Source organism: Aegilops tauschii, chromosome 7, assembly GCF_002575655.3.
Source record: "Aegilops tauschii subsp. strangulata cultivar AL8/78 chromosome 7, Aet v6.0, whole genome shotgun sequence".
Classification (NCBI taxonomy): domain Eukaryota; kingdom Viridiplantae; phylum Streptophyta; class Magnoliopsida; order Poales; family Poaceae; genus Aegilops; species Aegilops tauschii.
The window spans coordinates 494831996-494843606 of record NC_053041.3 but is presented as its reverse complement, the minus strand read 5'-3'; the positions used below and the strand labels follow the sequence as shown (position 1 = coordinate 494843606).

The window sequence follows — 11611 nt, the reverse complement described above, 5'->3', positions numbered from 1 at the left end:
ACCAAAACTGTTGGTTTTTTTTTAGATTCTGAACTTCAGGGGTGGGGTGTCTTTAGCCATGCTTATTGGATAAGGTTAGGACCATGGGCTATTTTTTAAAACTCCCGCTGCAACGCACGAGCATGTTTTCTATGCTATAAAAAACACTAATCTGCTTAACCTTATTATCGATGTTTATTAAAATTGGATATATAATGGTGCATAATGGAACATGAAGCCAGTTGTGCCCCTTTTTCGCCCGGTGCAACGCACGGGCATTTGTGCTAGTCTTTCCCTATAATAATAAAGCACGCATTGACTTTGTCGGGTTCACCGTCATGGCGTTTTTGCACAAAGGTCCCTGTGATTTTGTGTGTTCAACCCGCAATCCAGCATTAATCTGCCACGAAAAAACGATTCGCTGAAAGAAAATACCCGTACACATCTGGCTCCTGGCCTCGACCCTGGCTAGGCCGAGCCAAATCCCCTAGCCACCGCCGCACCACTCGCCGCCGCGGCCGACCTCAACCCGCCCACCACCGCGCACGCACCTCTGCCCGCTCGCGAGCCTCCACCCGCGCGCTCCGCTCTGCGACGCCTGCGCCGCAGCGCGCGCCGCCCTCCGCTCTGCGACGCCTGCGCCGCAGCGCGCGCCGCCCTCCGCTGCCAAATCGGCGCCCCCGGGGCCACGCTCTGCGCCGGCTGCGCCGACTGCCGCGCGCCGCTGGAAGGCGGCGGTGGAGCCTCCCTCGTGGAGGATTACACCGGCTGCCCCACGCTTTCCGAGATCCTCCGCATCCTCTCCGTGAAGCGCCGTCGGCGCGGGAGGACTTCGATGCCTGGCTCGCCGACAACCTCCTCCAAGTCCTACAGGAGGTTCAGGTACAACATCTACAAAATCGTGTTCGTGTATGTCGGGTCGACAGATGAATCAATCTCCTTTCAAGTTTCAACCCATCAACCTTCGTGTATGTAGATGTGTGTATCAAGGACACACGGATCCATTGGCCTGCGTACCACACATCCCTTCACTAATTCCATCAGTGTCATTCTTAACAAGGTAAGTATGATTCCCCCATCCCTGATTTTCTTAATTGATCTTTGATCCTTGATCCCTAATGTCGTTACATTTTATTGATTCTATAAACGATCTCAAACAGGAACATACCATGATTTAGATGGAACCATTTTTTAGGCTACAATTCCTATAACTTTCCTTGTCAATTTGATAAAATTACATGTGTGATGGAGGTTGTAACCTATTACGGTTTACATTGTCAGAATTCTTCAAGACCCTCTGTCGGTCCTCACTATCTTTGAAACAATCTGATTTCTGTGTCATTGCTAAACATATGTATATATTTGGTGTGCTGGATTTTCTGATGTAGATGCTATATAAGAGGAAGCTATTCGACAATCCTGCCCAAGTTGGTACGGATTAGCTCGATTTTATTCAGTAAATATTTATGCTTGATAGATACAAGCCTCCCTCTTTTGCCCTTCTTTTCTCCATCCTCTGCAGGTCTCCAGCACATGGGAATCGTTGTCGTCAGGAGCATGCTTGTGACATCATTACAATACGTAATGCAGGGCAAAAGGATGTTGTCAGGAATAAAAACTAATTTAATAATTTCCTATTCTTTTTCCTTGCCCGTTTCCGCCGTCATATACACTATATGTCCCACTGTAACGCACAGCCAAATTTGTATTCTTGACAGTTTTAGTCATCTCTGCTGCAGCTAAGTGTTCAGTTGCAATCTCTAGCCAAGTTCCCTTTGTTGTTGTGTTGAATTTGAGGAAAGGCGGCCAAGCAGCTCGTGGCAGCTGTGTCGCGCCTGCTTCACCGCTGCCTTGACTTGCCGACGACGTCGCCGGTTGAGCCGCAGGGGTGCAAGATCGTCGTGGGACCCATTGCCATGGGCGCCGAGTATGCTTGATTGCCATGTCGGAGGCAAAGCTCCTAGAGCTTGGTGGTGTGTGTGTGATTTTTTTTCTCCCGTTGCAATGCATCAATCCATTTATTCATGCATCCGTCGATTTACTTTGAATTTTTTTCAGTCGTCGAACATTAACTGGATTTGTTCATGGATATGCAGTGTGACAAGTCGTGTGAGATGAAGGTGGTGAACCGTCTCAATGTTAAGCCAAGTATGTGGAGGATATGCCATGGATGATGTGGACAGGTAAGGGTAAAAGTTTGAGCTGTCAATTTTTGTGTGATCGAGCTCCTGTATGGTCAAACCTAAAAAGTTCAGTGAAGATTCAGATTACATATGGATTCCTTTTGTTGCCTACAATGCTATAATCACGCTCAACTATGTGCATGGAGTACCAGAGATGATGCAAAAATTGCTTGCCGATAGGCAGCTGGGCGCATGCATAATTGTCGAGGAGGCCGAAGCCAACGCTATTCTGGTTTGACTGAATAACGTATCCTGAGGCTCCCTTGTGGTGGAGATCGACTATGCAGAGGGGAAAGGAGCTAGGGGCTGATTCTGTAAGCAGATCATTGTCCTACCCAATTATTGTTGATATTAAATCTGCCTTGAATAAATATCACATCAGGACTGTCAGAAGGACAAACAATGGGCTGGCTCATGAACTAGCCAACTTTTCCAAAGCTCATGGAGACTTTGTGGTTGCGGATGGTGTCCCAGACCAACTACATGATCTACTCCGGAAGGAAAATGATGCAGCCTTAGCGTCGGTATCAGGCATTTTGATGGATGTAAAGCGGACTTGATTGTCTGTGATGGCGCCCCTGATTTAGATCTCAGATACTTTTTGGACGTAATTTGCAGTACCCATAAGATGCAGTGTCCAAAAATAATGCTACCTTAACCCTGCAGTTTATGTTTAGTATTCTACCTTAAAATGTTTACTTTTGGCGCAATAGCTTCTTTGGATTTTTATATTGAACATTGGACCATTTTTACTCAACCTTTGGATAATTTGTTGCTGTTTATGTTGTAGAACAACACATGTAACACAATGGTTCCACTAACTTGTTATATTTTCCACTAATGTCCTTCCTGCTTCCATCTACATTGCTGCCCCATCACTCCTCTACCAAATCCCAGCTTCATGGTGGATTCATCTACAGGTAGTTAATCTCCTAGCGCCGAATCACTGCACAGCTGCACATGAATTGTTATGGACCATTTGTTTTCTTCAGGAATCCACACCTACGGCAGTTCTCCTAGAAACCATCTGCCCGAAGTTCATCTCCCTACCACTCTGTTAGTACTTCTCTCACCCCATACGCCCTTGGCAGATCCACCCGTCTCTCTCATCTTACTCACAACTGATTGTTGTTGTTTTGCTGCAGAGTTTGTGACAGAACAGAGAATTGTTACAGCTGAGATCATAGACAAATCTTATGTTGCAACAACAGGTTTGGAGGTTATGCTGAGAATTAAAATGTCAAGGTTCAAAAAATAGATGCTTCAAGTATTTAATCTCTTCCAAATACTCTTATCATGTTCCTTTCAGTGGTTAGAGCCCACAACTAAGATATGTTTGCTTCACACTCATGCTTGTAATACGCCTATATGGTTTCTTATTTCATCATGTCCACGTTTGTAATTCACTGGTGCTTGACCGATAGTAGAGGTTAACCTTTTTTTTTTTTGAGCCAAAGCTTCCAGTATTGTACTAATTATCTGTGCTCTTTGGTGCAGCGCTCACTCAACATATTGATATGTAAGTCAATTTTAACAAATAACTCTTTGCTTTGTCGTGGTGCCACAAATACATCAGACTTATCTGCACCTAGAACCGAATATTTGATTCTTTTTGCCTGCATGTCAACGTTATCGAAAATGATGTGCATAGTTATCCAGTTAGTTTTGTGAGAACTGATATGATAAACTACTGGAACCAATAGGATAAACTATAGTAGTACTGTTGCATTGGAACACATGATTCTCTGGTTGATATTTCGCATGATGCTTGCATTCAATATATAGAATCCTGCACCACAAACCATATGTTTGTGATCCCTATATGGTGTTCCAGTGGTGAAAACTGGAGCATATACTATGTTCAAATAATTTTTGTTACACATCAGGCATACATTGGATGGACGAACCATACAAATAGGAGTCAATCTGATATGGTTTAGTTACATATACTTTTTTGTTTTCTTCTGTTGTGTAGTCATCTCTTATAGTGACCACTAATTAGTACATATAAATTCAATTTTATGATCACTGTTAATATGAACAAGATTCTTGCTCTATGTCATTTATGGTTAGTGATATGTAACAGTGAGATGCACTATTTTTTTCATCCTGCTAGCAAAGCATCATTTTTGTTTTCGAGAAGATTTGATGATAGTGCAGCTTATAAACTTACTCCAGAATGGACCGACGTTAATAATTCTTTTTCAGATATTGGTCAATAGATTTGGCGATTTAACTCCCTTGATATTTTCAGTTGCTTTGGTTTTGTACCTAGATTCGACTATATTTAGGCTGCACACAGTACAAGCTATATTCAGATGTACAGGATGGTAGACGTGCATATCATGCTGGTTTTCTACTCTACAGTTTTGCACACCCATGGTGTCAATTTTTAACAGGATGGTAGACGTGCATAGTCTGGATTATAAGATGTTTCAATGCATGCGAATATGGCCTGATTTATTAACAAAGAACTCTATATGCTACTACTGTATGTGAAATGCATGTGTTTGCTGGACAATTGTTATTATTTTTAATGACAGTTCTATAGGCCTTGTTGGACAAGCAAATTCCCCCCTTTGTCGTGTTTTTATGCCAAATATATCGTGTTTATGTTTTTATATGACGATCGCATTGTACTTCCGTTGTGATTATGATCACAAGTGATAATCTATAATCCACCATTTTCTTGCCTGAAAAGAGGATTAAAAGATAAACAACATATGTTTCTGAAGTTTACACCTGTTTGGAAGGCCCCATATGAATACATTATCGATGCTGTACTGTTATTGTCAAGCCTATATTATATACTGTCCATATTATAATTAGCTAGAAGAAACAGTCTATCATGCTTCCATTTGATTCTCGAGTGCAAGGTCATAGTATGAAATGATATAAGCATGTCAGATTCAAGGAAGTTGCTGGTCTGATGTCACATTATACTATTTGTCCTTCCCCAAGTACTAAAAAAAAGAAAATGATGCATTTTCCTCTAATTAATCATTTTATTTACGATTGTACTGCGAATATGTATGAGGTTATCATATACTATTTCATAGAATGATCACCATGGTTGCCGTTTTGTATCTTTGTTTACTATTGCATCGTTGTTGCTTGATTAACTCGAAAACAATCATGATATTTACCCATCTTTGTACTAGGAATGTATGATATAGCCACCTACACCGACAGAAAAATAACCCATGAAGCAGGTTCTGCCATTTTTTTGCCTGGTGCAACGCACGGGCATTTGTACTAGTTATTTTTTTTTATAATAATAAAGCACGGATCGGCTTTGTCAGGTTCACTGTCACAATACGCTTTCTTCCCATGTCATAATACGCTTTTTCTTGTCCGTTTTTTCTTGATTTTGATATTTTTCTTGATATCCGAGGTGGTACTAATCGTTAATCAATTGGTAGTCCAAATCTATGCATGTACGTGAAACGATTGCTAATGTTTTCCGTAAGCACGTGTGCCTTCCTATCGGGCCATGTTGCTGCTAGGCCCTCAAATCGCTGCAACTCCTGACCTTTTATATGGGCCATCGATGGGCCTTTTCTTATGGAAAGCAAGCAACCTGAATTTTTGTGATTCAGCCATCAATATTTCTTCTCGAGAGCTCCTGTTCGGCGCCTGTTGCGCCCGAACAGCTTCCTGGTGCCTGTTACGGTGAAGGAACTATGCAGCGAACCTGTAGCGCAAAAAAAAAAAAAAACCCGCAAAAAATCTGCCTCCACCAGAGCATTCGAACTCGGGCCACTCAGTTTCAGTCCCAGCGTCGCTAACCACTACAGCAACAAGACACTTTTAATTGCTAGAAAGCACCAACCTTATAAGAACAAGTGCGGTCGCGCTATTTATTGCACAATACCCACCATTAGATCACTTAAAATTTTAAATTATTTAGAAAAAATCGTGAATTTGAAAATGTTCATCATTTTTTAAGAACAATTCACATACTTAAAAAAAGGTTCATCGATGTTGAAAAAAGTTCATCGAATTTGAAGAAAAGTTCATCAATTTTAAAGAAAGTTCACCGGGTTTGAAAAAAGTTCACCGAGTTGAAAAAAAGCTCATCAAGCTTGAAAAAATTTCATCAAATTTGAAGAAAAGTTCATCAATTTTTAAAAAAGTTCACCGGGTTTGAAAAAGGTTCAACGGGTTTGAAAAAAGTTCATTGAGTTTGCAAAAAGTTCATCAATTTTGAAAAAAGTTCATATCGAGTTTTCAAAAAAGTTCATCAAATTTGAAGAAAAGTTCATCAAACTTGAAAAAAGTTCATCGAATTTGAAGAAAAGTTCATCAATTTTGAAAAAGGATCATCGAATTTGATAAGAAGTTCATCGAGTTTTAAGAAAAAATTATGAATTTAAAAAAAAACGTCAAACCAGGAAGAAGATTAAAGAAAAAAAAGAAAGGTAGAAAGAACAACAGAATGGAAAGATGTAAACAATCACCTGAGGATTGGTGGCGGGATGGCTTGTGCGAACTACTTCTAAGCGGGAGGTTGTGTGTTCTTGTGTCACCTTATTCTCTTTTTTTGTGTTTTTTGGAAAACAGAAAAAAACAGAAGAAAGGAAGCAGATGGGCCGGCCCAGCGCGGAGTGCGGTATGCGCCCGTTTGCGGAAACGCCTGTAACAGGCGCTAAAGGAGCCAAATAGGGTTTGCCTTTCTTCTCATCTAAAACAAAGGCAGCAATATTTCATGTTACATAATCCCACCTCGCTCTCTTATACACATACAGATTCAGACCAGTTTATATAGGATCACATGTTTCCTGAAATATCAACAAGAGTCCTAGATAACTACAGCGGGAACGGACGAGAGGCATCACATTGGCTGCACAGACGTACATATACATGTGACAGATAAACGGGAAACTGTGGGCTGTCTCGAGAATTGCACGGCGAAGACGACTGAAGCTGAGAATCTGATATGCAGCGCCGGCGACCATGGCGGATGCAGCGTTGGCCGCGATGGATGCTGCGACGCAGCACGGCGTCCATGGCGGAAACTCCAACACATTGCAATAGGTGCTGCGACGCAGCGCGAGACCTTGCTTCCCTCGCCTAGGACAGTAGAAGGATTTGTGGCCGAAGGCGCCACATACGAAGCGGGTCGCCTCTTTTCTGTAGATCTCCGCAAGATGACCCTTCTCCCCGCAACGATAGCACATAACGACGACGGTGGCCATGATGTGCGCGGTGCAGCGGCGCAGCGCCATCGGCTACAGCGGGTGCTGCGATGCAACGTCGATAGGGACGGGTGATGGGATGCAAGGCGACGACGGATTGCGGCGGTAAATGGGGCTGCTTCGTCAATGGAGAAACAGAGATGCGGGAGATAGACCGACCGAGGAAGACTGCTGTTGTGGGAAGAGGGCAGCGATGTGTGGGTCCTCACAGAGACACGTGGTTGGACCACGAGAGGGTTTACACGAAGGAGAAATCAGCCGGTTGTTTTTAATCATTTTCCATGATGGTATCCTTAAAAGTGGAATTGTGACCTTGTGTGTCGTCTTGAGGAGGTATTAATGGAAGGATGGAATCCTTCAAAAGGAATACTGATTGTGGGGTAATTAAAGGAATGATGGAATGCAAAAAAAAAGGATTAGTAGTGTGGGCAAGGGTATTTACAGTCGAGGAGGGGCGTGCTGGGGTGGGATTCCAACCAAGTAACGCAACATGGCGTACGAGCAGATTCTGAAGAAAAACTATTCTATGATCGAACACATGAAAAAAATTCAGATTTCGACATACTTAGGTTTTCTATAAGGAAAACGCTTGCTTTTGACCGACTGATTTTCTGGAGAAAATCAGCCGCGTCCCGCGCGTGACACGTGTTCCGACGGGTCCCACCCATGACCCATAGTCTTATCTCCAGCGCGAGCACGGGAGCCACCATTCCTTTTTCTATCTTCAACATCGTGATCCCGTTGCTCTCTGATGCTTTTCTCTCAGCGCACGCATGCTTTCTCTCCGCTGAAAGGATCGATATAGTTGACTAGAGGGGGGTGAATAGGCAACTAACAATTTTTAGCTTTTCTTTACCAAATTAAACTTTGCATCAAAATAGGTTGTCTAGATATGCAACTAAGTGAGCAACCTATATGATGCAACGACAACAAGCACGCAAGTAAGTAAGAGAAACAACACAAGTAAACTAGCGAAAGTAAAGGAACAAGATAACCAAGAGTGGAGCCGGTGGAGACGAGGATGTGTTACCGAAGTTCCTTCCTTTTGAAGGGAAGTACGTCTCCGTTGGAGCGGTGTGGAAGCACAATGCTCCCCAAGAAGCCACTAGGGCCACCGTATTCTCCTCACGCCCTCACACAATGCGAGATGCCGTGATTCCACTATTGGTGCCCTTGAAGGCGGCGACCGAACCTTTACAAACAAGGTTGGGGCAATCTCCACAACTTAATTGGAGGCTCCCAACGACACCACAAAGCTTCACCACAATGGACTATGGCTTCGCGGTGACCTCAACCGTCTAGGGTGCTCAAACACCCAAGAGTAATAAGATCCGCTAGGGATAAGTGGGGGAATCAAATTTCTCTTGGTGGAAGTGTAGATCGTGGCCTTCTCAACCAATCCCGAGCAAATCAACAAGTTTGATTGGCTAGGGAGAGAGATCGGACGAAAATGGAGCTTGAAGCAACAATGAAGCTTTTGGGGGAAGAGGTAAGTCAACTTTGGGGAAGAAGACCCCTTTATATAGTGGGGGGAACAAACCAACCGTTACCCCCCCCCCCCCTCTGCCCCGAAGAGAGCGGTAGTACCGCTGTGCCAGCGGTACTACCGCTTGCAACACTAAGCGGTACTACCGCCCAAAAGCGCGGTACTACCGCTTGGTCCACAGCGGTACTACCGTGGAGGGAGGGCGGTACTACCGCACAGGAGCGGTACTACGGCCCCCCACAGCCGCGGCCAGTACCGTAAAACCCGACACGAAAAATGAGCCCTCGAATCGAGGCGGTACTAGCACGAGACCAGAGCAGTACTACGGCTTGGGGCCACCAGCGGTACTACTGCTCTGGAGCGGTACTACCGCGCCCAGAGCGGTACTACCGCTTGTGGCACCCAAGCGGTACTACCGCTCCGTCCCGCGGTACTACCGCTGGGACCAGAGATAGCACACACACGGAGCTACTAGCGGTACTACTGCTCTGGGCGGTACTACCGCTCCGGAGCGGTACTACCGCTTGTACCACCCAAGCTGTACTACCGCTCTGGCCCGCGGTACTACCGCTGGGACCAGAGAGGGCACAAAGAAAGGAGAATCCAAGCCCATCAACGAAACGGAAAGGCTCGGAGGGAGGGGCAAAGGAAGTGTACGTGATGATTCCGCCCTAGCCTTTCCAAAGCGGACCCCCTCTTGATAGTACGGTGATCCCTATGAAACTAGTCCACCAAACTAATCCGAAAGGACTACACCGTCTTCGCTTTAAGTTCCGAGGGGAGGATATCGTCTCGTGCCCAAAAGAATGAATCTCTGAAAAACACTCAACGCACACGATTAGTCCGCGAAAGCATTGTCATCAATCACCAAAACACCTTAGGGATAAATATGCCCTTACAATCTCCCCCTTTTTGGTGGATTGATGACAATACGGGATTTGCACAACTGGGAAAAACAAATGGCATAAGCAAACCCCAAATCTCTAAAATATAGACGGGCTCCCCCTAGATGTGTGCCATCAAGATAGGTGCTTTGAGCTGCACGACACACATACTAGGATCAACACTCCCCCTGTATTTTAGAGACCAACAACCTAAGCGAGAAACAAGATAGCAGGATATATAACATAATTAAGCATATAACTCAAGAGATATCAAATGACTAGAGACAAAGATAAAGATATAATAATGATAGGGTAGCATATGTCTCACACCATATGACGCGAACTAAAGTCTTACGGAACACAAAACCAAGCAAATGCAAGTTCCAAGCAAAGCACAAGGTATCACATAACGAAAGCACAAAGGCAAAGACACACTCGCAGACGCAAATCTCTAAACTCTCTCCCCCCTTTGGCATCGAGACACCAAAAGGGGCAAAGAGCTAACCTACGGCTCCAGGTGAGAGCATCAGGACTCTGCGTGATCATCTGCACTGCCGTCCGCGCCCGGAAACTGCTCGGCATCGGAGTCGGTCCACGGACAGTGCTGCTGGATCCACTCCTCCTCCTCAGTAATCTGACCCTCTGAGCCGCTAGTGACTATCGCACCCATCTGACGCATCAGCTCCTTGTGTCGTCCTCTTGCCTTCTTCTCAGCCACATGAGTCATGTACTGACCATGAGACTCCATGCAGAACAGCTTCTTCATCTTGTGTTTCAGCTTCTTTGCCCAAGAGGGCTCTGCTGCAGAAGGCTCTGTCCCAGGTGGCACATACTCCTCATCATCATCCCCGGTATCAGCCTCGTCCTCGGTCTCCATGGCAGCAGCAGAAGATGGAGCTCCAGATCTACCCCAGTTATCCTTCTTCCTCAGACGCTTGATCTCATGAGAGACCAACTCTCCAGTCTCCAGCTGCTCATCAGGATAGGTACGTCTCCAGGCCCTCTCAATAAGCAACATGATGAACGGACCATAAATTGGGCACTTGCGCTCAGAGACAACCGCCAAAAGCTCAGACCACATGACATGAGAGATGTCCAGAGACTCGCCGGTGTTTGCGTCCTTCTCACGCTGGCAGAAGAGAAGCATGTCCACAAGGTAAGAGTGCACCATGTCCAGATTCCCAATGCGAGGGAAGAGAGTCTCGCGGAAGATGCGGTGAAGGATGTCCAAATAGGTAGACAACTCATAGGTTTCCTTCCTGGTCTCAGGGTGGACCTTCCGAGTACAGTAGGGCCAGAGGGCTTGCTTGTGAGTGGAGGTGGTATTCTGGTGAGGACGAAAACCAACTGGAGTCTCAAGCCCTTGATCTTCCACCTCAAGCAGCCCCATGAAGGCCTGCCACTTGACAGCTAGCACCTTTCCATTTGTCATCCAAGTCAGAGTCCTGTCTGCGTCAGTCCCTAGGTGAACAGTGGCAAAGAACTGTGCCAGCAAATCTGCATCAAAGTCTTTGTTGAACTGCATGATCCTAAGAATGTTCAACTGAGAGCACATCTGTAGAGCATCACCAAAGTACTCAGGGTCCTTCTCCATGGCATCCGTGTTGATGGAATGAACATTGACATAGAGATTCTTCTTGGCTTTGATCACATCAAAGTATGTGGAATACTGAAACCGGTTCCAGAACGGGCGGTTGACAAGATTGGGTTCTTGTTCTTCCTCATAGGGGTTGCGCCTTTGCTTGTCCCAGAATTCCCTGCTAGACATCTCAGTCACTTTCCTGCCACTTGGCTTTGGTCGGCTGGCAATCTTCTTCGTGCGAGGAGGATTAGCACTTGAGGAAGCACCCCCTGCCGGCTGTGGAGCACTGGAAGAACCAC

At 45.1% G+C, this 11611-nt stretch overlaps 1 long non-coding RNA gene across 2 annotated transcripts; it reads left to right on the top strand.

Moving 5' to 3' along the window:
* Nucleotides 1-416: 416 nt before the first annotated feature.
* LOC120967974 (uncharacterized) lies at nucleotides 417-5140 on the top strand. 2 transcript variants are annotated; one of them, XR_012189343.1, is made up of 7 exons: nucleotides 417-861; nucleotides 956-1952; nucleotides 2076-2162; nucleotides 2315-2476; nucleotides 3060-3082; nucleotides 3155-3218; nucleotides 3308-5140. It is a non-coding gene; the product is annotated as an uncharacterized lncRNA (long non-coding RNA). The 2 variants fall into 2 exon arrangements; XR_012189342.1 differs by lacking the exon at nucleotides 3060-3082 and having other exon boundaries at nucleotides 3083-3218.
* Nucleotides 5141-11611: the final 6471 nt, after the last annotated feature.